Genomic DNA, 27094 nt, shown 5'->3' with positions numbered 1-27094 from the left:
GAAAACCACGGGTATACCATGGACAAAAGATTATCTATTGGTCACTTTAGACATATGTGCACTGTATACCAGTGTCAATCATTCAGATGGTATAAATGCAGTACAATTCTTTCAAAACAATAGATTGATAGAACAGTACCAGCATGAGAAGTTGATTTTGGATATGATATCTTTCTGTTTACATGACAACTATTTCATGTTTAATAAAGATATATACCAACAGATTAGAGTAGTCGCAATGAGAACCTGCTTCTCCCCCAGCTATGCGTGTTTGCACGTAGACTGGTGGGACGAGCAGGTTCTCAAAGTGAAATTCAGGGACATTTGGGGTGAACGCATCATTTGTTGGATGCGTTTCCTCGATTATATCTTTTTTATTTGGAATGGGACCAGGGAAATGGCTAATACATTCACTGAAGCCCTGAATATAAATAATCTTAATCTTCAATTCACAGCCACAGTTGACAGTGAATCAATTGATTTTCTAGATGTACCTCTATATATTGAAAACAACCAAATAGAGACTACTCTTCATAGAAAAAGCACGGCAGAAAACTCCCCGCTTCACGAGTCCAGTTTCCATCCTGTACATTTGATCAGGAGTATCCCCTATGGGGAATTCCTGAGGTTGTGTAGAATTTGTAGTACAGAAACAACATTTGAGAGCTGTGTAAAAGACAGTAGCATTAGATTTATAGCCAGGGGTTATAGTGAAAAGATTATTAATCAAGCTTTAGCCAACGTAAGTACTCAATCACGCAAAGACATGCTGTGTACTAAAGAGATATCATTTAAAAGAGAAACAAACTCCCGCTCAAATTTAGACATGGTCAACACAGAAATTAGATTTATAACCACTTTCAATAGTCAACATAGGAAAATCAGGGCCATAATAAATAAACACTGGCCAATTATACAAACAGATGCCGTCCTTAACAAACTGTTTCCCACTCCGCCGACGTTGACATTCAGAAAGTCAAAATCCATGCACAACGCTTTAGTGAGGTCTAGCTCTGAGCTGGTTTCCAACAAACCAAAATCCGGTACTATGTGGCTAGCACCACGTAATGGATTCACTAAGTGTAATTCATGCCGTGCATGCAAATTCGGGATTAATACATCTGAATACACTACAATGTTTGGCCCTAACAAGAGTAAACTGCAGGATAGATACAACTGTTGCACAGAATTTGCTGTCTGTGTTTTGAGTTGCTCATGCAGTCTACAATACGTGGGCAGCACCAAGCTACAAGTTCATGTGCGTATCCTGCAACATTTAAGAGCCATAGTGAACTCCGATATGACTTATCCGGTGGCTAGACATTTTAAAGCGGTGCATCAAAATAATCTGAATGACTCAAAGTACTTTGTCATTGCCGCTGTGCCCCCTATGAAATGAGGTGGAAATAGGGAGAAACTTTTAAGACAACTGGAGGCAACGTTTATACTTGAGCTCGACACTAGAAACCCTAATGGATTGAACAATGGGGAAGAACTTTAAAAATTATTTATAATTATTTATAATTATTTATGATTTTTTATAGATTATTCATAATTGTTCACAACTGTTTATATCTATTTATGACATTTTATGCTTGTTGATGAATGTTTTATCAATAGTGAGCAAGGATTGATTTTAATCTGAGCTCTTCAACAGTACCCCTCTGGTAGGTTTTGCTTCGATATGTGAAAAGTTAATATTTCAAAATTACACTTATTTAGATTAGAGTTCTAGGTATGATTGCCAATAACATCTTTCCGTCTGTTTTCAATCATACAAAATTATATGTGTTTAGAACCACAATATTATTTATTCGCGCCAGCACTTTTTAGCACATTACAGCACTTTATAACAGGATTACCACATTGACAAAATTAATTACGGCCATATTTAGGATAGAATGCTTAATGAAGTCATGGGCCTCGTATTTAAATGATTCGAGGAATAGTCAACAGGATTACAACTACATTCTTACTGCATATTGATAATGGTATATGATCTGAAAGGTGATTATTATTAGGTTAATATTTCAAGCTCAGTTCAGTTACAGTTTTGAATTTCCAATTCCTATTACAGGTTAATATGATAATTCTACTGATACGAGCTGGGATCCTACCTAGTGTCAATGTATTTATACGATGAGAGATTTGTTCTATATACCTGGTGTATTTTTGATTCATTTAAGGTATCGAGCCCAAGATATTTAATGGTTTGCATTTAATGCTTAACAACCCATTTTACAATGTCTATTAGAAAATAAGATACATATGGCAGGACAAAACAAATATGTTTCCCTACAAGAGAACAAAGCGATACTTTGCACATGGAGATTTTGTTTGTACTGAAATGTATAAGATTTCACTTTGCACTTTAGGTTTGATATCCGAGTCATTTTTAATCTGTCTTATTTTTAAGCTGTAATGTATTGTATTCATTATGGACGCCTGTAAAAGAAATCATAGTGCAGTCTGGTTTCTTTTTCACTGTGTCACGTGATAAACACATGGTGTTAGGTGCATAAAAGCAAAGACAGACTTTATGATCATCATGTGATCAAGCCCAGTCAGTGGGCGAAACACGTAATCAGCCATGTATAGCACCAGCAAATAAAGAAGAAATATAGCACTTAACTGGCATCCGTGTCCCGTCTATCAGCCAGCAGCTGTGGGAGTCTTGCTGAAGTTCATATATATATAGACAAACTCTGCGCCCAAGACCTCCAACAAGCCAAGTACCTCCAACTACAAGCGGCGGCAGAGGCGTAAAGCCCGCAACAAACGAGCAAAGACCAACAAGAAGGAGAGGGCGGGGATATTGGAGGAACAAGCAACAATAGATGAACACACTGAAAATACCATCATTAATCTATCCAATGTTGTGCTAACGGAACAAGAAACAAACATATTGAAACTCGGCCTCTCTTATGCGCCACTAAGAAACTTTGACTATGCAGTGACAAGACTGGATGTGTATAAAGGAATACGAAAGTTAAAATTGAAAAAGTACTTCATTACCAACACAGTCAATCAAACAACTCATAAACAAACTCCCTCAGAGGAAATTAGACAGGTTGCACCGACTTTGACCCAATCGGATGTACCCATTTTGCAAGTATTGCAAGATCTAAACAACGAAAGTAATCCCACGAAGCAAACATTTGGAGTAAGTCCATTCAAGCCCAAATCCTCGTTCAACCCAACAATGGTGCGTGATTCAATCGACATCTTCCACGAAACAGTAACCACACAAATCAAAGAACTGCATAGAAAGACACAATCCAAAACCATACATGAGAGTAAAATAAATCAGCAATATCGGTTACTAACATCAAAATTACAGAAAAACAAGGATATTGTCATTCGCAACAGTGACAAGGGAGGCAACATTGTAATTTGGCCGATTACCATGTATAATAAGGAAGCGTACAAACAACTAAACGATCGCAACTGCTACACAAGGATCAGCGTTGGTAACATGAAAATTGCACAGAAAGATTTCCAACATAAACTAATCAGATGGAATAATGCGAAACTTATCAGTAATGACGAATTCAAATTTTTGAAGAATGATAACCCTACAACACCGACCATCTACTTCATCCCAAAAATTCATAAGAACTGCAATGAACCTCCAGGAAGACCGATCATCAGTGCCAAAAATAGTCTTACGGAACACACAATAAGATATATTGACTATTATCTACAGGAGTATGTACAAAGTTTACCTTCCTATGTAAAAGACACAAGTGACTTTCTGAGGAAAATTATGAATGTGGAATGGCATAATGACTACTTACTGATAGCATTAGATGTAACCTCGCTATACACTAGCATTAATCATGTGGATGGGCTATTGGCCGTACAACACTACCTAGATCAAAGATCGATACAACACCTTGAACACAATAAAATGTTAATAGAAATGATCGAATTCTGTTTAAATAATAATACTTTCATGTTCAACAGCCAGTTGTATCAGCAAACCAGAGGAGTAGCGATGGGGGCCAGCTTCTCACCGAGCTATGCATGTCTGCATATGGGCCAATGGGAGGAGCTGGTCCTCAGAGATCAATATGGGGAGAACATTAGGAATAATGTTGTCATCTGGCTTAGATACATTGATGATTTATTTGTAGTGTGGCATGGTTCTGTACAGCAAGCCAATGAATTCATACAGAGCATTAATAAGAACAATTTAAATCTGCACTTTACCGCCACCATTAGCCCATCCCAGATTGAATTCCTTGACACCCAAGTCTATATCAGCAATAATAGAATAGAAACACGACTCTTCAGAAAAAAGACAGCGGGCAACTCTACCCTCCACGCCACTAGCGCACATCCAAAGCACCTTATCAATAGCATTCCCTACGGGGAGATGCTGCGCATAAGGCGCATTTGTAGCAATGATCTTGACTTAAAAGCAGCGCAGCATGAGAGTAAAAATCGCTTCCTGCAACGGGGCTACAAAATCTGTATCATAGACAATGCCATAAAAAAGTCCATGTCCTGCACTAGGGAGGAGGCAATCAAGGATAGAAAAGTGGATAAGACACTGGTTGACAATTCTAGAAAAGTCAACTCCAACTATGTATCTCAGGACACTGTGGGTAATACAAGCGCCAAAGAGGAATTCAGACTGATAATACAGTACAGTCAACAACACAAGAGTCTCAATAAAATCTTACAACGAAATTGGCCATTGGCACTTAGTGACCCAGTAATAGGACCCCTGCTACCGCAGAGGGTGTCCATTACTTATAGCAAATCGCCCTTAATGAGAGACACATTAGTGCATACCAGTCCTGAAGTGATTAGCAACGGTAGTTGGATGCAATCAGTCAAAGGATTTTTTAGATGCAAAACGTGTAAGGCATGCAATCAAGGAGTAAATACCAGTACATACAGAACCCCTTTTAGTGATTACAACCACACTATCACTACATTTTTAACCTGTAAAACAGAATATGCTGTGTATGTCCTTTCGTGTCCATGCAACCTGCAATATATAGGCAGCACAAAATTACCTGTTTTTAAACGTATCCTTCAACATTTAAGGGCTATCACTAATTAGGACAACACATACCCCGTTGCAAGGCACTTCAGAGAAAAACACAAATCTGACAACCACCTCCTCCAATATTATGTCATTGACTCAATAGCACCCAATAGGAGAGGTGGAGACCGTGAGAACAAACTAAGAAAATTAGAAACACGGTACATTTTACAAATGGACACGAAGTATCCTGCTGGGCTCAATGCTACAGAAGATCTCTACACATGTCTAGTATAATTTGATTTAGTAAAATCTGATGGTTATTAGAGAGAGCATCAAAACAACCACACACACCAGGTAGATCTTGTCATCTTTACAACAATGCTGTATAAACTGTTAATCGTTGAATTTTAATCATTGGTTATATCAAGCATTCAGGTGAGGAGCAGACACGTCCTGTTTTGGCCTGCCCTCCGCTACTTTCGGTGGGACCGTTCCAGAGGTCCGGTTGCTACTCCTTCACCTATGAAGCTCTGACCCCCTCACTCTGAGGCGGAGCCTTCTATTCTGTACCATATTTAGGTTCAGCTTTACATGTGGTTGACCTTAAATACCCCGTTATAAGAAATTGTGGTATATGTTCTTATTATTGGTCCCACGGTCCTGAAGAAGTGTCGCTCGAGTTTGAGCATCCACGACACGAAACATGTTGACCCCTGTCAACTATAGGCTACCCTGATACCTAGAATCACCTGAGTAGCCTCCCTGGTTTTACCTAGTCCCAGCCCTACTTAACCTAATTAAAATTACTGAGGGGCCAGGGTCTATTTTAGTTTTTTCAAATCCCCACATTCTTAGGAGCCATTACCCTCCACAGTCATACACATGGTCTTCACACAAAACGGCGTTCTCAGATCAAAAGATCTCCGCTAAAGATGCCACCAGGCCCGTTGGACATTGCAGCGCCGGTCCGACGAGGAGCGCCCAATGATGAAGCATGACACCCTAACAGGTGTGTGAGGGCAACAAGATCTGAAATTTAATTTTCCCCTCCCAGATCAGAGTTAACAGCAAAATCATCACGATCTTTTCCAAATTGGCCATTTAGAGGAACTGCTCTTACCTGTCTTTTCCTACGTAGACCCCCGGGAGCATTAGAACAGGACCTCTTTAAACAACCAGCTCTCCTGTCCCCCCCTTTCCTGATTACATGTATATCAAGTTTTATTCAAATTCTTTGTATATATATATATAAAAATGATATTTTACTATTTATTCATTTTTTATATGCTTTTTACCAATACTTGATGATTTAAACTTCATGGTATGTAAGCTATTAGAATATGGTCATCTTCAGTGGCACCTATCTGAATGTAAGATAACATAGATAGGTCAACAGATATAATTTTAAAGGTCTAAATTTCCGTTTTAACTATTTATTGGCGAATTTTTTGCACACACTATATTGTACTGGCACTTACGCACTTTACCGGTGCTGTCGGTTCATTTGCATGTCCGATCTAACTGTTCGTTCATGCATTGAAGATTGTAATATATATTGAATTTCTAAATATTGAATAACTAAACGAGATTTCAGAATTACCCACACAATAGAAATAATTGCTACTTGATGGTAACATAAACCAAGGTATTTTACCAACATCATCTAATGATTTTCTATGATAATAAATCTGCAGCATTGTCAGTATCTTACCTTCTATACACAGATCTCATTTGCTCATAATATTATCACATAAAGATTTAATCAACATACATGGGGACATCATTATGAGTTCCAATTTTCTTTAGGGGTCCAACCCATCACCAAAATAAGCAAATATATAGATTTTAAATTATCTTTTAATCACATTGGGTTTTTATGCACGTTGCACTTTTACAGAAATAATATTTTTATATTTTATTACTTCTGCTTTTAAATTATGTACCATGAGTCACGTACCAGAACACAAACAAATGTTTGCACAGGTATATTATGTATATATACCCTTATGAGCATAGGCAAATGACTTAAACCATGAACAGATTGACGGTATTTTACAGAGATTTTTCAAACCATGTTTTACTGAAAAGAAAAACAAACAGATAATTTAATTATCGTTAACACAGAAACCAAGTCCAATGTCTTGTATTAGATTGTACTCTGGTTAAGCTTTTCTTTATGTTCATTGATAAAGTTGCGCGCAATGCTTGTCACGTGATCATGATTACTGCTGCACTGTCACTTTAAAAGGGGAGTAATCTCTCAATGCCATTGTCATGTGATCAAGGCTCGGGCGAGCCGAAACGCGTTATGGCGACATATGGAATAAAGAAGGAATAATTTTGCACACAATTTTGGGTTAGTGTCCATCCTTTGGGATAGCCGTTGAACGAAGGACAGCGGAGGAGTATTCGAGATATACATATCTATATATATCTATATATCCTAAAAAAAGCCCCCAAGCTTCAGAGATGCACTCCACGAGAGAAAGTTCAACAGAACTTTTATTTAAAAAGTAACGACTTTTCAAGCCCAATCAATTGCTATCCCTTACGTGTTTCGGTCAGGGCCGGACTGGGAACCACAACCTCTGGGGTGCCGCCGAGTTCTTTGCCAGGGCCGGTTTTCGGCCGATTTTGTTACAGCTCCGATTTTAAAAACGGCCCTGTAACAAAAACGGTCCCCAGGTGCCCAAAACCGGCCCCCACCCATGCGGCGCACCGGGTGATTGCCTGGTCACCATTACGGCCAGTCCGGTGCTTCTTGCACCTTAATCATAGGGCGGTCAACGTTGAAGAAACAAGAGTAGGACTGCCACATATTATACCCACGATGCATGTGCTCTCCAGTGAACAGTATGCCAGGAGCAGTAGTCCCGATTATTCCCCCTTGGTGAGGTCCGTTTTTCAACATTAATAAATCTGCCAATTTTCATATTCATTCTTTTTCACAGCACTCCAGTGGGCCGGAAACGTCGCTTCCAAATGACAATTCCTTGTGCTGGAACAGGCTGTAATCAGATTTGCAGCCACACAGACCTGCATCCGGTGTTGATGGCGGTGCAATCTCCCACGGCCGGAGCCGCCGTGCATAAACATCCTCAAAAAAAGCCCTCAAGCTTCAGAGATGCACTCCACGAGAGAAAGTTCAACAGAAATTCTATTAAACAAGAAACTGCTTTTCAAGCCCAATCAATTGCTGTCATATATATATATATATATTCACTTAAAACACCATAGGTTTCACACACGTTATAGTTAGGAATTAGAATTTAAAAAACCTTGCAAATTCACTTAAAAAACCATTGGTTTCACACATGTTATAGTTAGCTGGACATTTCACTCGTAAAAAACCAATGAAATTCCCCCGTTATAGTTAGTTCAGATAACTATAACTCGCGCGCCCGCAATCCACTGCTCATGACGTCACATATTACATCACTCATGACATGGTCCGTGGCATCACTCATGACATCACTCATGACATCATCCTTGTGATAGAGTGGCGGTCGCGCGAGTTATAGTTATCTGAACTAACTATAACGGGGGAATTTCATTGGTTTTTTACGAGTGAAATGTCCAGCTAACTATAACATGTGTGAAACCTATAGTTTTTTAAGTAAATTTGCAAGGTTTTTTAAATGCTAATTCCTAACTATAACGTGTGTGAAACCTATGGTTTTTTAAGTGAATTTGTAAGGTTTTTTTAAATGCTAAGTTATGTATGTATTATTATATTTTTTATATATTTATTTTACAATAAACTACCTATGTATATAGTTATAGATTGACTGTATCCTGTAATATGGAATGGCTCGTTTAAAATGTTTTTTTGTTTTTTTTAAAGATTTTTCACCGCGAATTTTTTGAAAAAAAATAAATAAATTTCACCCTTCGGGGTCCTTCAGGGACCCCCTGACAAAGGCTAGGGGGTCAGGAACTCTCTACCCTGCCCCCTTTTCACGTTCTCCACCTTTCTTTTTCACTGTCACACACCAAACACACAAAAGGGCGGCCGACACTTCCTGATTTCGACTGATTCGAATGTTGACTGACATGTAACCACCAATCAGAATTGCGCTCGCGCACGTTCGGGTGCGCGCACCGTGCGCGCACGGTGCGCGCTTATAGATATGTATGTGCTTTTAAATGCAATTTTCTCAGGAACTACTGAACAGATTGACACCATATATGCAAAAGGCACATGCCTGACCTGAGGACTACCTCTTTGCCAAATTTCAAGTAATTCTGTTCAGCCGTTCGGGCTGTACCTTCGACTAAAGGTCCTATGGGAAAATGCATGGGGAAAACACGTTTTGGGGCCCCCCTTTTTTCTCAGCCCCCGCTTGACGAATCACCCCGAGACTTTCAGGGTAGAAGCTGAGCGGAGCGCCCCATTAGTTTTGAAAATTTCGCGAGGATTCGTCAACCGGCGCCAAAGTTATTCAAAATAGAATTTTCAGATTTCCTATGGAAACAGTGTCCTAACTATAACTATCTACTGACGACCGAGATAATATATATATATATATATATATATGTATATTCCAACCAATCCCGACTTCATTAAAAATCGGACACCGACACAGGAGTATGATTTCGCTATCCAGCTTAGGTTTATTCTTCTTACGCTTGAAGCGTTTCGGCACACCTGCCTTGTTCACATGGGTAGTCGCAAGTATTCAAACATATTTAAACAGAGGTTACAAGATCACATGATCACTTCTAGAGTAGACAGGGAAAAAAGACTGCCAATTTGCTTGTGCGCTTCTCACAGAGAGTAAATAAAGTTTCGTTTAAAATACATTCTTTCTATTACACACATTTTTTTCCTTTCTTTATCTCTCTCAATTTATATGACTTTATGAATATATTATAACTTCATAAGTCTCCAATGTGACAAAAAAGAGACATTTTTTCGATCACATTTGCATTAATAATCATGCAAAAATACAATATACACTTGCAATTACTCTCATCATGAGATATTTTTCTCCATTATAATACAATCGTACAATTTATTCTCATTACTCTGTCTTTATATTCTGTGTTTATATTTCTCACACAGAATGGTCTCATAGACGATCTCCTGGGCCAGTGCCCCTGCCTGGAATCCATTTGTTTATTTGTTCAATCAGGCGAGTTACATTACAAAAATATCCCAGTCAATCTGCCAATAGACCCTTATCAAGGGAAGTTGAAAAAACATATATTAAAATGTATATAGGTCAACCACTTTATAAGACAATGTCTGTAAAATTACACAAGAGACAAAAATTCAATAAATGTGCAAATGTTGCTAAGTAAAGTGCTAGTGCTTTATCATGTGCAAATATCGCAATAAATAAAGTGCAAGTGCTTCTCAGTACTTTTTATATGCAACATAATTTAAATAAGGTGCATATTTACCACAATATATTTTTTTAATTCACTTGTTCTGCTTATTAAGATCTTATTTAAGACCTATTATTCCCCAACTGATAAAAAAGACAAAAAGTCTATCATGACAAGAATTTCACAGATTTAGATATAGAGAACACTGTCTTTTTCCTATTACCTCTGAAAATTAAAATTAAAATTAAAAACTTTAAAATCTTTTATAATGGAATACCAATTTATACCAAATGCACATGTAAATCTTCTTCAGCGTTTAATCCATGTGGATTTTTAGTATTAAACATTAGTATGTATTTTGACTCTAATTTGCGCAATTTCTTTTCTCTGTCCCCCCCTCCTTTGATTCTTGGGGACCTGATCAATGGCAAAATATACCAATTCGTTGGCATTGCCTTTATGTACTTCATTAATGTGACGTGCTACCACATAGTTTTTATCGTTTCTGTTGGTCGCCCTTAGGTGTTGTAAAATACGTACATGGACCATGTGGATTGTACTGCCTATGTACATTTTAGGGCATGTACATCTCAGAATATAGACAACAAAATCACTTTTACAGTTCAATGGTTTTCTTAACTTCCACGGGCTACTAAGTAAAGGGGAGATGACTTGTTGTTCATTTTTACCATACCTGCAAGCTTTGCACTTAAAACATTTATGGAAGCCGGGGCTAACTTTTAGCCAACCACCTCCTATCTTAGTTTCCAGGTTGGTTTTAAACAAGTCATCCTTCATTGATTTAGCCCGATTAAATGTCACCATTGGTCTTCGTGAGACCTTCCCTTGTAATATTGGATCCTGTTTAACTAGGTACCAGTGTCTACTCAGGCTATCTCTCACCTTAGCCTGGTATGCACTATACCCAGTGATCATCCGAATTTCATTTTGAGTATGTTTTTTCTTTTCTTCAGCTTTCTCTACATCTGGTTTCAACAGTGCATTTCTCTCTAAGAGATCTACCTTTGACTTAGCTTGTTTTAATATTTCAGAATTGTATCCTCTTCGCAGAAATGTCTGAGTTAAGGCAATTTGAGCTTGACTCAACGTATCTGCTTCACTGCAGTTTCTCTTCATTCTTAAATTTTCTGCATATGGGATACTCATTTTTAATCTTGATGGATGGAAGCTAGCCGCGTGCAAAATTGTGTTGCCTGCGGTAGGCTTCCTGTATGTACGTGTCTGGATAGATCTCTGTGCAATGTATACCTCCAGATCCAAGTATGTCACACAAGTTGCACTAATATGTTCCGTAAATTTTAAATTGAGATCATTTACATTGATACTGTCTATAAACTGTTGCGCTGACTCTTTAGATCCATTCCATATAATGAAAAGGTCGTCAATAAATCGAATCTATTTAATGCCATGTTCCCTCCATTCACTAATGTAGTTGACTCTGAGCACCTGCTCCTCCCACCAGCCCATATGCAAATTAGCATAGCTGGGGGTGAAGCAGGTGCCCATCGCCGTGCCCTTCAATTGTTTGTAAGTCTCGCCTACAAATAAAAAGTGATTGTTATTGAGACATAATCTACACATCTCCATCAGCATATTAGTGTGTTGATATAGGTTTATTGGTCTCAAATTGAGGAAGTGCCTAATTGCCCTCAGACCATCCTCATGGGCAATACTCGTATATAGACTTACAACGTCTAGTGTTATGAGAAGATAAGAATCCTCCCATCTTACATTTTCTATTTGATTCAAAAAATCTCTTGAGTCCTGAATATATGCAGGTAGAGCTCTTACATACATTGCCTATGGCGGAAATAATAGGCCGCCCTGGTGGTCTCTCTTTGTGCTTATGAATTTTAGGTATCAAGTATAGTATGGGCACTACAGGGTTCTCCACTTTTAGGAAAGAGTATTCTGATTGGTTAATTAAACCAAGACCTCGCCATCTCGCCAGGTCCTTTTTGTATTTGTGTTTAATTTCAATCAAATTACTGTGTGAGACTAACAGATAACAGTCTTTATCTCGCAATTGTGTCATTGCCTCACAATTGTAGGCTTCTAAAGACCAAAGAACAAGGTTACCACCTTTATCTGCCTGCCTTACCACTATATCATGTCTGTTCTGTATCTTTGTTATCACAGACTGGTATTTCTTCCCAAAGGTCATCTCATTTTTTTAAAACACTTTACTAGAACTTAAAGAAAGCTGCTTCAAATCCTTTATCACCAAATCAGAAAACATATCTATCGCATCTTTTGGTGTATTAGGTGTGAAGGTGGATTTAGATTTAAACATGGTGGCTGAACTATCAAACACGTCTAAACAAAATAGCTCTTCAGTTTGACTAATGTGTTCCACCAAACTAGATCCTTCACCCTCCCTGATTAACTGCTGACAATCAAATAGTACCTGCATATCTCCAACTTCTAGATTTCCTGGATCTTCACTTGTCACCAATCTGCTTTCTTTTTGATTAGTGGTTTTCATATCAAAGAATGTTTTAAGTTTCAATTTTCGAATATATTTAATGAAGTCAATGCGCGTTTGCGTGTAATTAAAGTTTGTGCGCTTACAGAAAGAGAGTCCTAATGACAAGATTTTTGTTTCCTCATCCGTTAGGGTCAAATCAGTCAGATTTATTACAGTCATTGCTACTTCTTCCAACCCTTGCGCTGATAGAATTCTTTCTTCTTCCTCCCCGATCGCAGTTCCATGCCTGCCCCGTCTGTTTTTTCGTTTCCGTTATTTTCTTTTCTTTGATTTTGAAAGTTCGGCCTTAAATTTTGAGTCCGCTCCTGGTATAAAAAACCGAATTCTTCAACGATAGAAGGTGGATTGTTTGTGGCAGTTGATTGTGAGATTCCGTCTTCTGAAGTTGAATCAACATCTGAACTTGCTCTTGAACTGATTTCGGATATATCACTTTGATCAGTCTGTACCATACTGTTCATTGCTTGTTTGCTTTTTACTCCGCTCACCTTTGAAAGCCTTTGTTTACGAATATTGTCAAAACGACGTGCAAATGTATAGATTTGGCCTCGCATATAATCTTGCCTGTCTCGCTTGAATTTGGTCGCCTTACGTTCCATAATTGTTTGTTCGTATTTCGTGAGACTGGTGGTTAGATCAGATTTAAACTTGTTCATTACATCCTCTCCCAAGCATTTTAGTAGGTCCAATTCTGCTATTACAATTTCTACCAATATTTTTTCACGATCTTTTGACGCATATTTGATCAGAATCTTCATCATGTTTTCAGATGCATGCGCGTTGTTGGCTGCCCATTCAACAAGCATCTCGGGATCGGGGTTTTCATACGTGGTGGCTGTCAACACTCGTAAACCTCGAGGAATCCTCCCCACATCCAGGTATTTACTTAATGACTTCACTTCCCACCATTTAGAAATTTCATTACGATGTAGTTTTTCAATCTTTCTTTTCAACGCATTCACATCGCTATTTGACTCCTTTGCCGTGGATTCCACTCCATGTTTTGGATCTGCCGCCACATCACTCCTTTCGCTAAATACGGAGTCGGCAGTTTCTTCACGCTGCTGCATTAAGGTATCCATTATGTATATTCTCGTTTTGCAGGAGCGACTAATTGCCACATCTAATTTTGCTTAATATATATACACACTTATACATCTTAAAGGTACGTCAATGTGGAATTAGGAATATTAAATCTATACTTATTTGTTTGCACTTACATTCTCAATATTTTGGTCCTCTATATTTTTGTTTTTATTTCAAATCATTTTTATTAAGGGTTTCAGAAAATTACAACATAAGGAATAAGGAGACGGTAACAGAAATACCAAAAAGAGAAAGGAAGAGATACCAATAAGAGAAAGGAAGAGAAAAGGAAAAGAGCAGGTGAACACTGGCAGAAGTATCTTTCATTCCATAGCATTTGTAACTGTGATATTAATTCATACGTGTGCTGACATGTCTATTCGTAATAGAGACAGTTTCTTATTAGTTAGCTTCTGAGGTAATACAGTGGTACAGAAGCCAGGGTGATAGCCTCTAGATCATTCTGTATACAGTTAGATACTGCTAAACAATAGATAAATAATAAAACAATAGATAAATAACAAGACCAATGGCTCGCGGTGTCGATGGAAGGTGCACGAGATGGATATCTATAGAGGGCATTCAAGACGAGAATAGTGCATTGATCAGTTAGAATTCGGTAGTCATTGTGTATGCTCCTTGGAGAGTTGAATATTAAAGGTTATCATAGAGGCTTTAAGATGTATAGATTTGGCCTCGCATATAATCTTGCCTGTCTCGCTTGAATTTGGTCGCCTTACGTTCCATAATTGTTTGTTCGTATTTCGTGAGACGGGTGGTTAGATCAGATTTAAACTTGTTCATTACATCCTCTCCCAAGCATTTTAGTAGGTCCAATTCTGCTATTACAATTTTTACCAATATTTTTTCACGATCTTTCAAGACCAATGGCTCGCGGTGTCGATGGAAGGTGCACGAGATGGATATCTATAGAGGGCATTCAAGACGAGAATAGTGCATTGATCAGTTAGAATTCGGTAGTCATTGTGTATGCTCCTTGGAGAGTTGAATATTAAAGGTTATCATAGAGGCTTTAAGATGAAGGAGTACGAGTCCATAGCATTCCACATTTTCCTGTGGGCAGGGCGCCACAAGGAAAGTTGTAGAGCAGAAAGATAAGCCAATCCTGCCACATCTTGAAAGAGATTAGTTTGAAGTTCTTCCAGTTGCCCAGAATAATTTTGCATGCCAAGATGAGCATTAAATCAAGTAGGTCCCGTTCATTATCATTTTGTATTTGGGGGTCTAAGTATCCTAGTAGAATATATGAGTATTCTCTGTTTGGTCTAATGTGTAAAGTATGAGTTATATACTCATAGACCTTGTCCCAGGATGATTGCAGGATCGGGCAATAAAATAACATATGTGGTAGGTCTCCTACGTGAGAGTCACAGTTCCAGCAGTGGGGAGATTGAATGATATTGAGCTTGTAGAGTTTAGCTGGTGTCCAGTAGGCTCTAGTAATAATCATATATTTCATTTTAGAGAGTATAGGCAAGATTTTATTCCTAAAAGGAGTCATATGTGTGTGTTCCCAGTTAAACTTGATAGAATTGGTGTTGGGTTCTGCTTCCCTCTTCTTTTCATTGAGTGTAAGGTTCTTAGATGGTTTAGACAGGAGTATTTTATATATGCTTGACACCGCATGACGGCTCTTGAGCAGTTGGGATAAACTGAGAGGAAGTGAGGGACCGAACTGATCTATGGAATGTTTAGATATTTGGACTTTAAGTTTCAAAAATTTGTACAAGTCCATGTTGGTCAAATCCTTCTCTGTTTGTAGCTCTGCAAAAGATTTAGGAGAGGTGTCTTTGTATAGGTCTTGAATCAAGTTAACACCTTTTTGTGACCAGTCCTGCCAGAAGGTAAGTTTGTCGTCTATTCTTAGTTTGGGGTTATCCCATCTTGCAACCATGTTAGATTTGCTGAGTTTTATAGCGGAATGTGCTTCTAAGCGTAAAAGCGCACGTTTTGTGTTCTGTATAATATATTTTGAATGTTGTAGGATAGACGTGTGCATTGTCATGATAGCGGGAAGGGGATACCCTTAATTATGTTTGCTTCAACATCCAGCCATATGGGACAATAGTGTGGGTTCTCTTCAAACCAGCCTGCTCCTTGTTTGCAGAGAAAGGCTGTTTGATAATTTCTAAAGTTGGGTAAGATCAACCCCACCTCTATTCTTTGTCTGTTTTAGTTTTACCAGCGTTTTCTAGATTTCTTCCCTAGCCATAAGAAATTGGTAAAGCCCTTATCAATTTTCCTCAGGAAGTCATCCTATAAAATCAGAGGGAGCATACTAATAAGATAGTTGATAAGTGGCGAAATCATCATTTTAATTGTTTCGACCCTTCCCCACCATGATAGAAATTTTGGAGACCACCCATCCAGTAGTTCAGAAATGTTCTTAGACATGGAGTTTTCATTCTCTTGTAGTGTAGTGATAAGATCATTAGTGAATAGCAGACCCAGATATTTAATTGGTCCTGATTGCCAAGCTAGACCTGTGTCTCCCAGGATGTCTCTACCGCCTAGGGAATTGAGATGTTTGACTTTTGTTTTATCTTTATTAAGGGTACAGCCTGAGACTTCAGCGAACTCCTGCCTTGTGTTTATAGGGGCCGGTATAGCCGTCTCAGCCTCCCTTAAACCTACCAGAACATTGTCTGCGTATGTGGGCACTTTGAAGATTGTATTACCAAATTCAATCCCTGGTATTTCTACGTTTTCCCTCAAGTGTTGAAGAAACAGCTCTATAGCTAATAAGAAAAGTGATGGGGAAAGAGGATATCCTTGTCTGGTGCCTTGGCGAAGTGAGAGGGAAGATGAAACTGCACCCCCGCCCTTACTTTAGCTTTAGGTTGATGATATAGAGCCATGATCATTAGTATTAGAGAGTCTCCCAAATTGAACCTTTCTAGTGTCATCCGCAGGAAGGTCCAGTCAACCTTGTCGAACGCTTTTTCCGCGTCTAAGGTGATTGCTACAGTTGGGAAGTCGATTAGCTTAGCTTTTTCAATTGCATGGCAGAACATTCTAGTATTATCACTAGAGCCTATGTCTAAGGAATCCTTCTTGAGAAGGGTGGATTAGCTTACCAATATGTTTTTGTAACCGGAAAGTCAATATCACAGCGTATATTTTGCAATCAAGATTTATTAATGAAATCAGCCTCTACTTTTTTGTGAGGAGTGGGTATTTACCTTCTTTTGGGATGACTGTAATGATTGCCTCTGCAGGGGTGCCCGTGATTTTGCTTGTGGTCGCGAACAGTTGTAATAGGTTTAAGAGAGGTTGTCTTAAATTAAGTGGTTAGCAAATGTTTTGAAGAAGGTGGGGTTGTAGCCGCCTGGGCCTGGGGCTTTACCGGATTTTAGTTGTTTTGATAGCTGTGTCTACTTCTTGTTTGGTGATAGGTCCATTGATGGAGCTTATCTCTTGGACAGATAAGGTGATCAGTGAAATTTTGTCTAGGAAGTCTTTTATTTTCATGCGATTCAGTTTGGTGTTGGAGTCATACAGCTTTTGGTAGAAATCTTGGAACATGTCAGCTATTTTAAGTGGATTGGTGTGAATGGTACCTATATCATCCTTGATAGCACTGATGACATTTTTCTGCATTTTGAATTTTAGGAATGAGGCATAGGATTTCCTGGTCTGGTTGGCCTCGCATAGGCGTAGACTTTTTTGTTTATTGATCTCTATCCCTGCTCTGGTACTAATAATTTTGTTGTATTCGTATTTCTTGTTTAATATCTTATTTAGCATCTGCGTGTTCTTCTTGATTATGTGGATCTGCTCTTTGTCAGAGATATCCTTCTCTAAGGCATGTAGCTTCTTGTTAGCCTTGTTATTCATATCTGATTTAATTTTTATTATATCGCCCCTAATCATAGTTTTCAGTGCTTCCCATCTGATGAGGTATGATGTCTTGTTTTCCTTGTTTTCTAATAAATAATGTTTAATTGCCTCTTCAATAAGTGCTTTGTTTTGTGTTGTGGTTAGAACGTCATCATTAAATCTCCACAGGGGCTCTTTTAGCAGTGGTGCTGAATTTATAATAGTTAGGTTTATGCAGGAGTGGTCTGATATGACTCTCGGTTCTATGGTTGTTCGTTCTATTCTGCTAGTTAAGTTTCCTGAGATCAGAAGATTGTCTATGCAGGAGTAAGAGTTATGTGGGTAAGAGTACAATGTGTACTCTCTTTCTGCCGGGTTCTGTAACCTCTATGTGTCTATCATAGCTTTATGTGCCTTATCCAGTCTTAAATGGCAATTTGAGTTCCTGGTCAGGTCAGGGTCCGGTGGAAGGTTAAAGTATTCTTCTAGTATGAGTGTAGCTGAGTTCGGGATCAGACTAATTTGTTCTCCAATTTCCTCCCAAACCTATGGCACATCATTAGTGGGGGCATAGATGTTCATTATGTATAGATCCGAGTTATTTTTAGTTCGTTTTGTTATGACCCATCTACCATGTTTCTCGGCAGTGTGTGAGATTAAGTATGTCCTGGCTTTCCTAGATATCAGTGTTAATACTCCATTTTTCTTGTCTGTAGCTGCAGAAAATGCTACATATGTAAACTGGAGGCCTTTAAGCGAGTTGGCTAGGTCAGCTTCTTACAGAAGAGTAATGTCTGCCTTTTGTTTATGGATGTAATCAAGAATCTTTTTCCTTTGACCGGATGGTTGAGGCCTTTAACATTCAGTGATATTATTTTGATGTTTTGTTGCGTTAGGGATTTCATATTGCTGTTAAGTAAGACCTATGATCATCAATTTTAACATCATACAGGCATAATTGAGGTATGATTAGGGTATGCCTGAGTCTAATTGTCAACTAAGGGGTTTGTGTAAGTGGTGGGTCTTATTGTGGAGTACCAGTGCGTAGGGGTCACCATAGTGCAGCCATTTTCTGTGTTCACATTCGTTTTCAGGAGCCATTGGTCAAAAGAATAAAGGAAAAATATATGTACAGAATTATGATAAAGACTAAAACAGCATAAAAATCATAAAAAAATACAAAACCCTCTTTCCCCTATCCTCCCCTTTTTCCTCCCAGCCTCCCACCAGTAGAAGCCTTAGACGTGGCAATAGCAGGAATACGTTTCCCGTTCTGGAAGCAGTTAAGATTGGGTAGTGATTTCCTTCTGTGGAACTAAACTTTAATCGAACTGACCAAGGGTCTATTTAAGACAACAGCGTTAAACTAGCTAAAACACGTTATTAAGTAACTTGGGTACAAGCTACTGCAAAATACTGAGGTGCCGATCAGGATCCTGGAAAAACCGGGTACAAACTGTCGGTCGGAGCGTTTTCTCCGTCCGACACGTACCCGGTCGTAAAACTTCTCAAACATGCAAGTACGATTCGCACGGAAACACCATTTCCGTACGAGTCGTACAAAACACCAACCGACGAAAATATACATACAAATGTAATCCGGGAAAGCGCCGACGTGACGTCGGGACACTTCCAGGCAGCGTTTCACGAACCAGGAAGTACGATACGAACCGACAGCAGGCCGGACGGAAATATTTATACGGCACCCAAAAAGTGCCGGAAAAGCGAAGTATGCCGTGAAACGACCAGATTAGGGGGCCCGGTACGTGCTGTACACCCCCCAGCCCCCGTGAGTACGCGCCGTACCCCCCCAGCCCCCGTGAGTACGCGCCGTACCCCCCCCACCCCCATGTACGTACGTGCCGTACCCCCGTGTATGTACACCCCTGTACGAGTCGAACCGTGTATGTACACCCGTGTACGAGTCGAACCCCCCTGTGTATGTACACCCGTGTACGTACGAGTCGTACCCCCACCCATGTACGCGCTGGGGGTACGCACCGTACATACACGGGTGGGGGTACGACTCGTACGTACATGGGTGTACATACACAGGGGGGTTCGACTCGTACACGGGTGTACATACACGGGGGGGGTTCGACTCGTACGGGGGTGTATATACATGGGGGTTCGACTCGTACACGGGTGTACATACACGGGGGGTTCGACTCGTACATACGGGGGCTGGGGGGGTGTTCGGCACGTATGCGGGCACATGTCTCCATGGTTGCTATGGGAGTTCGGTGCGGACGGTGTTTTTTCCATACGGTTGTGTCATCGGACGCACGGGATGGATCGTACTTGCGCGGTCGGACTTCACTTTTCACATTTGTACGGTGAATCGTCCGGGTACGTGTCGGACACATTTTCCGACCCGAGGACGTGTGGGGAATTATTCCCAATGCGATTCGTATGGTCTTTTTCCCATGCGAATCGTACTTGCCAGTTTGTACGGCACTTATACGATTCGTACGGTAAAAAGACCGGATACGAGTCGTACGGGGAAATTTTTTCCAGGATCGTAATCGGCACCCGAGTTTGTAAGCTGTTACCCATGTAGCAGAAGCCATCAGACATGAGTTCAGTCTCTTTGTTTCCCATCAGCACAGTAGTGTTAGAGGTGGTCCCTTTACCCAAGTGACCTTATCCCAACCTGTCTCAACATGTGAAGACATTTGCATCCATGCTGTGGGTTGATGGTGGGCGAAGCACGCTACATAAACAACTCTAAGCAAACAAGCAAGGACAGTCTGTATAGTGATCAGGCTGGTAAAGATCCAACAAATTCAAAGGAGGGAGTATCTTTATCTTAGAGTAATTGTGGCATCGTGAAAAAGTTAGCAGGTAAAGGTTGAAGGACTTGACGATAATGCATGTGTCCATATTGATGCATGCAATTCAACTAATAGGATTTGTGGTTGGGACTTTTTGTATGGAAGTATCCATTGTATTATCTTCAGTGTCATCTAGAAAATTCTTGAGACCAACGCAGTCTGAGAAGAGGTAGGGAGTGCCTTATACCATTACTCGATACCCAGCGGGCAAAGGAGAATTGGTAGCCGAGAGATCTTAGTCTGGGACGGAGTGCAAGAAAACCTTTCCTTGTGTCCACTGTTGCCTTGGAGTATTCTTGTGCTATGAAGATTTTATTATTGCCCCACAGACTATGTTGATTAAACCTCATATAGGCCAGGATAAGTTCAACATGCTGGACTCTCAATGGTTTGCACACGATAAGTCTAGGATGAGATTGATTTGGTAACTTCCTTGTGGGGACTCTGTGTGCTCTGTCGAATTCCAGAGGTTTTTCTAATGTCAACCTGGTGGCTTGTGTGAACTATTTTTTCAGAAAGGAGATACATGATCCCGCTTCATCCTCGCACCCTTCCGGTATACCAAAAATGCGTAGATTCCGTCTTCTGTTCCTGTCCTCCAGTTCCGATATCTGTCTGGAGAGCACTTGTGTGGCGGTGTCAAGTTTAGCTACTCTCTTTTTCGTTTTAGACATCTCACCCTCTAGTTGGTTTACTCTGGTTTTCTGCTTCTGCAATTCTGCTGTTGGTCTCCTTCATGTCCTTACGGATCGCAGATATCTCATTTTCCATAATGTCCATATTTTCTTTAGTGGATTTCGCTAAATCATGTACTTCAGCCAGCTTCTTTAGGATTATTTCCATTGTGGTGTTGATATCTTGTTTGTTATTGATCCGTGAGTCTGGATTTGGTGGGACGGCTTTCACCCTCTTCAGGCGAGCCTTGTTTTCTTTGTCAGCCATCTTTGCCTGGTTTTGTCTTCTTGCGTGCCCGGTTCGCATGTACTTGGCACAATTTATCTAAGAGAACCACATGGGTCCTTGTGAGAGTCTTCTGTGGATTTGGTTGTTATTAAGAGTTGCTTCTGTAATAGATAGAGGGATCCTATATGATTGGGGTCTTGTGCGCAGCCTCTAAAACCAGAGTGACATCAAATTTGATCTATGTATCTGTCAGCTATGGAAGAATGGTGATTTCTTGGCTCCCTGCGGCTCCAATCCACACCTTTTGTGTCCTGATCCTCTTGTTCAGCATATATTTATCCCTTTCTAGCGTTATGATCAGTGCGCCCTGGAACTTGGTGAGGAATTGAACAGGATATTTGTTATTTCTTTTTCAGGAGTATGGGATCATTGGATTTTCAAACATTTGTTCCACCTCTATAGTTTACAGGTTCTTGTTTGTATTAGTCCTCGATGTGTGATAATTTGTCTTCTCAAGCCTCCATTACTGGATCAGGCAGTGTCCGGCACCTCTAGAAATCATTCATTGCCTCTGGACCACAACTATTGGCAATGTAGAGCAACAGGTCCGCTTTCTTGTCCACAGTCGCTGACTGTTGGGCGCATTTTTTGTATTGCATTTGCAAGCTCGTTGTATTGTATTTGCGAGCTTGTGTGTCACATGCAGGATCGCGCCATGTTGGGGTCAGGCACACCATGCGGTTTCAGGCGAACACCGTAGGTGCTCCTTAAATTCATTCACTGCCTTATGAGGTATTCAAGATATTACGATATGATTAGCGCAGTATATCTAATGATAGTTTACCTCGTTATGGTGTATTAAACGGTTCGGGATCCCCGATTATGTTTAGTACGACAAAAAGGGCCGAGAAACCGAACCGCCTCCATCTTGGATTGCGGCTCTCTCTCTCACTTGGGAGTCACGTGGTCTTTTTCGCACACCCTCTGCTTTCCCCTTTCCTTGCATTTAATTAGGAGACAGGCTGAGTTGCTGAGAAGCAAGGTCACATCTGCTAAAAGGGAGTATCAGGCAAATTCCTCTAGGCCTGGGACAAGAAGGGAGTCACCCTTTCGACCTTCTCCGTAAAGATAGTAACCCTTTGTATGTGTAACCGAAACTAGAAATAGGCATGAGCTCATTAGGGGCGCCAGGACTAACTGGTACTTTTCCACATATATGGTTTTGTATGCTGTACTGATAATGTATAAAAGTGTGTTACTGTCAAGGAGCCAGCAGTCTTCCTCGGCGCACCTGATGGGTGAGGATCGACGAGGCTCCTCTATATAGAGTTCTGTGGTGGCTAATAAACGTTTGAACCTTCCACGTTGCCAACTGCTCCTTCTTTCCTAATATTGCGGGCCAATGGTAAGTGTGGCCCTTGGAATAATTATTCGGACACAACAGTTGGCGACCACGAAGGGACCCCGTGAAAGGGTCTTTCCCCCCCCCGTATTCGGGTGGTGGGGTTGGGGGCGTCCTGACCGGTTGGCGGGAGAGGAGCCTGAGGATTTCTCCCACCCTGCACGACTTTTCGGTACGTCCCCTGCTGCTAGTTACCCTTCACCGGGGTCCTACGGGCTTAACCCGGAAACTGGATCGATTTGGTCGGGAGGAGTTGGCAGCGGAGAACGAACATTCGTATCTGGGTGCACCCGGTGAGTATTGATTTGATTTTGACGCACGCGTTGTAAACGGTGCATTATTGGTTCAGGCACGCGTCGGAGACGGTGTGCTATTTGATTGATTTGAGAGCATTCGTTGAGAACGATGCGTCTTTGATTTTGAACACGGATTGCATTTGTTTGAAGCTCGCGCTGGACAGCGGTGCATTGATTTGAAGACACGCACCGGAGGGTGGTGTCTTGCTTGATCGAGGTTAGCATTACCGTGGTTTGACTCGAAGTACGTACAGGTTGTATTTGATTTGAGTAAAAACGGCGCGCCGAAGGATTACAAACGGATTGCACGTGGAAGGACCCGCGACCTAGACTGGGTAGCCACAGGGCATACTCCTGACGGGGCAAGTCCTCGTTGGGGGCTGGTCTTAGTGGTGAGCCAGGAGGGTGGCCGGAATCCCGTGTGCAGTTTGGTGTTTGGACTGTGAACCAGAGTCGACGGGCTTGGTTCTCTGATACTGATTGTATGTTGTGTAGGATTCGTGTTGATTGATGTTTGTGTATACATGTCTAAAAACTAACCAAAATGTCCTGTTTTAGTAAATTGAATTGTTTTGGCTGCTGCTGTCGAACAAGTGACTCCAGACTAGCTGAGAGCCAACCTGCCCCGCCGGAGGGCAGTCCTAGCCATTTTATGTATGTCAAACATGGGATCTCTCCGTTGTTGTTTTGCACTCTGTGGCACAAGTATACCAAGGGCAATGAGGAGTTACGCTGGCCCAAAACGGGCTCATTTGATGAAAAGAAAATTGCGTTCCTACAGGAACAGCTGTTTTCTAGGCGTAGTAGGCAGGCCATGTTTGACGCTCTCATTGCATGGCAGAAAGAGGCCAAACAACGGCGAATAAGGGAAGAGAAAGTAGCCAGAGCCAAGGCAGGACAGAATGTTACTCAGAAAGCTATGGCCTATGACCGAGACAGAGTAGAAAGGGGATTGGATTGCATGAATCGTGAATTTCGACTAAAGGTGGATAAGAGCTATGTGACCCGCCCGAATGCAGAAGATGAGATAGAGGATTTACTGGACACCAGACCACCACCCCCTTATGTACCACAGAGGATATATCCGGAGGTATCAGGGGCCTCGGCCCCGGCCCCAAATATGTCCCTGGGGGCCTCGGCTTCGGCTCCCCCGGCCACCACTACCCCTCCCTCCCTGCCGAACCTCTCCCGGTTACCGACATCTGTGTCTGAAGTTATGGCCATACTGCCTAATTTATTGACGACAGCTGCAGCCGGGACCCCTTAGCTGCCGCTGGGGTCAATGCCTTCCCCTTCTGTTCTGCCCTCCTCCTCCGCCAGTACCACGCCAGTAGCAGCTGTAACTACTCCAATACGTGCGGCCAGTCTAACTGAGGGTAGGAAGTTGTTCACTCGTTCGGCCTTGGGAACGGAAGAACGAGAGACTATTGCTACACAAGCATCCCATTTATACGCTTGCCGATATTTGGAGTACTATGAGAGACTATGAACCGGTGATGCAACAGCATGCTCTGGAGCATATGGCCAACCGTCTTATTTCTGTGTGGGAACAGGTACATCAGGAAGGGAAGGCTCCGGCTATATTATACGATATTCTTGATCAGGTCCATAAATCTCAGTTGACACCGGAGGAGGTGTATGGGAAGGTACAGACTTTGGTCTCTTATAGAACTCGTTTGCAGTCTGCCACTCCCGCCGGATTCTCCCAGTTCCCTATGCGGGAAGTGCACCCTATCTTCCATCCAGAAGTTGCCGCGGTAGTGGATGCCCACGGCGTCGTTACCCGTCCCGGGGTAGACGCCCGGTTCCAGGAACAATGGGTCTATACCCCCTGGAAGCGGAGTGAGGTGCTATCCCTAAAAAGCCAGTTGCCAGATCCTAGAAAGAACCCCACCGCATATTACAAGGAAGTGACCGAGGCCGCCTCGTCAGCAGTAATGACGTTGGCAGATATTGAATTATTCTTTGCTTTATTAGTACCGGTGGACATTTGGCGCCAGGTACATGACCAGGACCATGTTACGGAATTTGGTGGGACATGGGATCAACTGAGAAACTGGGATAGAGATCGTAAACCAGGGAACAAGCCCCGACCTGAGATACTGGCCTTGCCTGAGAGAATAATAACTTATATGCATTCACTGATCCCACCCAGGAAAGTAGATTGGGACAAGCTGACGGCCTGTAAGCAAAAGAAGGACGAGAGTGTCTCTGATTTTTTCACGAGGTTTGATGAAGTGTTCATTGATTTCAGCGGACAGGACTTGGCAACGGAAGGGGGTGTACGTTTATTTGTTAATAGATTTGTAACCAATTTGCTACCTGAGGTATCGGCCCGTTTGCAGGTAGCTGAAAGTACCTGGACGACCACCACGCCCTCCACGATACTGAGCATGGCTCAGTATTATGAGCATCGGGAGAATGAGAGCAAGGATAAGACAGAAAGAAAGTCAAAAGAGTTGAAAACACGGGTGTTACTACAGCAAGTGGAGAGGGGTAGAGGAAGAGGACGAGGGTTGCAGAATTTCGCTCCAAGAGGGGCGGGACAGACGCAAACAGCTGGGCGAACAGATCTGGGCATAAATCAATGTGCTTTCTGTAAAGAGGAGGGGCATTGGAGAGCGCAGTGTCCGTTACTATATGAACAGAATACGGCTTCAAGGGGTCGCGGACGGGGAAGGATGAGTGGGCATCGAGGTGGATACACGAGACAAGAACAGGCAGCCCGAGGTGAGAACAGTCAGAATTACTTCGACCAAAGCCAGGGTAAACAGTACTACAATGATGGACGTGTAACGGACGAAGACGCCGGGTATACTCAAGCATAGGACAGCCAAGGGCAGAGTAAGGGGCATGTGTCAATCCCGATAGATCAAGCTGGACCTTATGTCCATGCACGATTGTTGGATGCATCAGGTAAGTTTTTGGTTGACACAGGGGCTATGAACAGTTCTGTTTCACGTGCCCTGTTCCCGGGGGCCGCTCTGTCTGGCCAGACTAATGTGTCCGTGGGGTTCTCTGGAACTCCGGTGGTGAGCCCCATTTCTAAGCCACTTTCCCTTACTCTGGGACCGGTTACGATAGAATCGCCTTTCCTCCTCACCTCCCAGTGTGGGGAAAATCTCCTGGGTATGGATATATTAAAAAGATTGCATGCCCACATCTATTGCTCCCCCGATGGAGTTTATCTGACCATTCGGAATACCTCTATCCCCTCCGTTCAATGTTTTTCGAAAACGGACTCACTACCTCCTGAGCTTGCACAACTCCCGAAGGATCTTTGGGCCCTGGGGGACACTGACGTAGGATTCCTACAAATTCCCCCGGTGTCCATCACCCTGAAACAGAATGCCAAATTGCCAAGGATCCCACAGTATAAAATAGCCCCCGCAGGGGAACGCGCTTTACTGGCCATTATTTCTGACTTGATTAGAACAGGGGTGGTGGAGGAAACGGCTTCTAATGTCTGTAACAGTCCCATTCTTCCGATTCTTAAACGAGCCCCCGTACCCCAATCCCCTGATTATGCTGATACCTACCGATTTGTGATTGATTTGCGAGAGATTAACAAGATTGTGGTACCCCAATATCCGGTGGTACCAGACATTAATTCCATTTTGACCATGATTCCTCCCACTGCAACATTTTTCTCGGTGATTGATTTGAAGAATGCCTTCTTTAGTATTCCCATACATCCAGATAGCAGACATTTGTTCGGTTTCTCATTGGGGGGCCGCAGCTTTAGATTCTGTCGCGCCCCCCAGGGGTATACCGAAAGCCCTAGTATCTACAGCCAAGCCCTAAAAAGAGTATTGGATTCTTTACAATTACCGTCAGGTAATGTCCTATTGCAGTTTGTTGACGACCTCCTTGTGGCCTCTGATACAGAACAGG

The sequence above is a fragment of the Triturus cristatus genome, chromosome 2_2, assembly GCF_964204655.1.
Source record: "Triturus cristatus chromosome 2_2, aTriCri1.1, whole genome shotgun sequence".
Lineage (NCBI taxonomy): Eukaryota > Metazoa > Chordata > Amphibia > Caudata > Salamandridae > Triturus > Triturus cristatus.
This window is presented reverse-complemented; position numbering follows the sequence as displayed.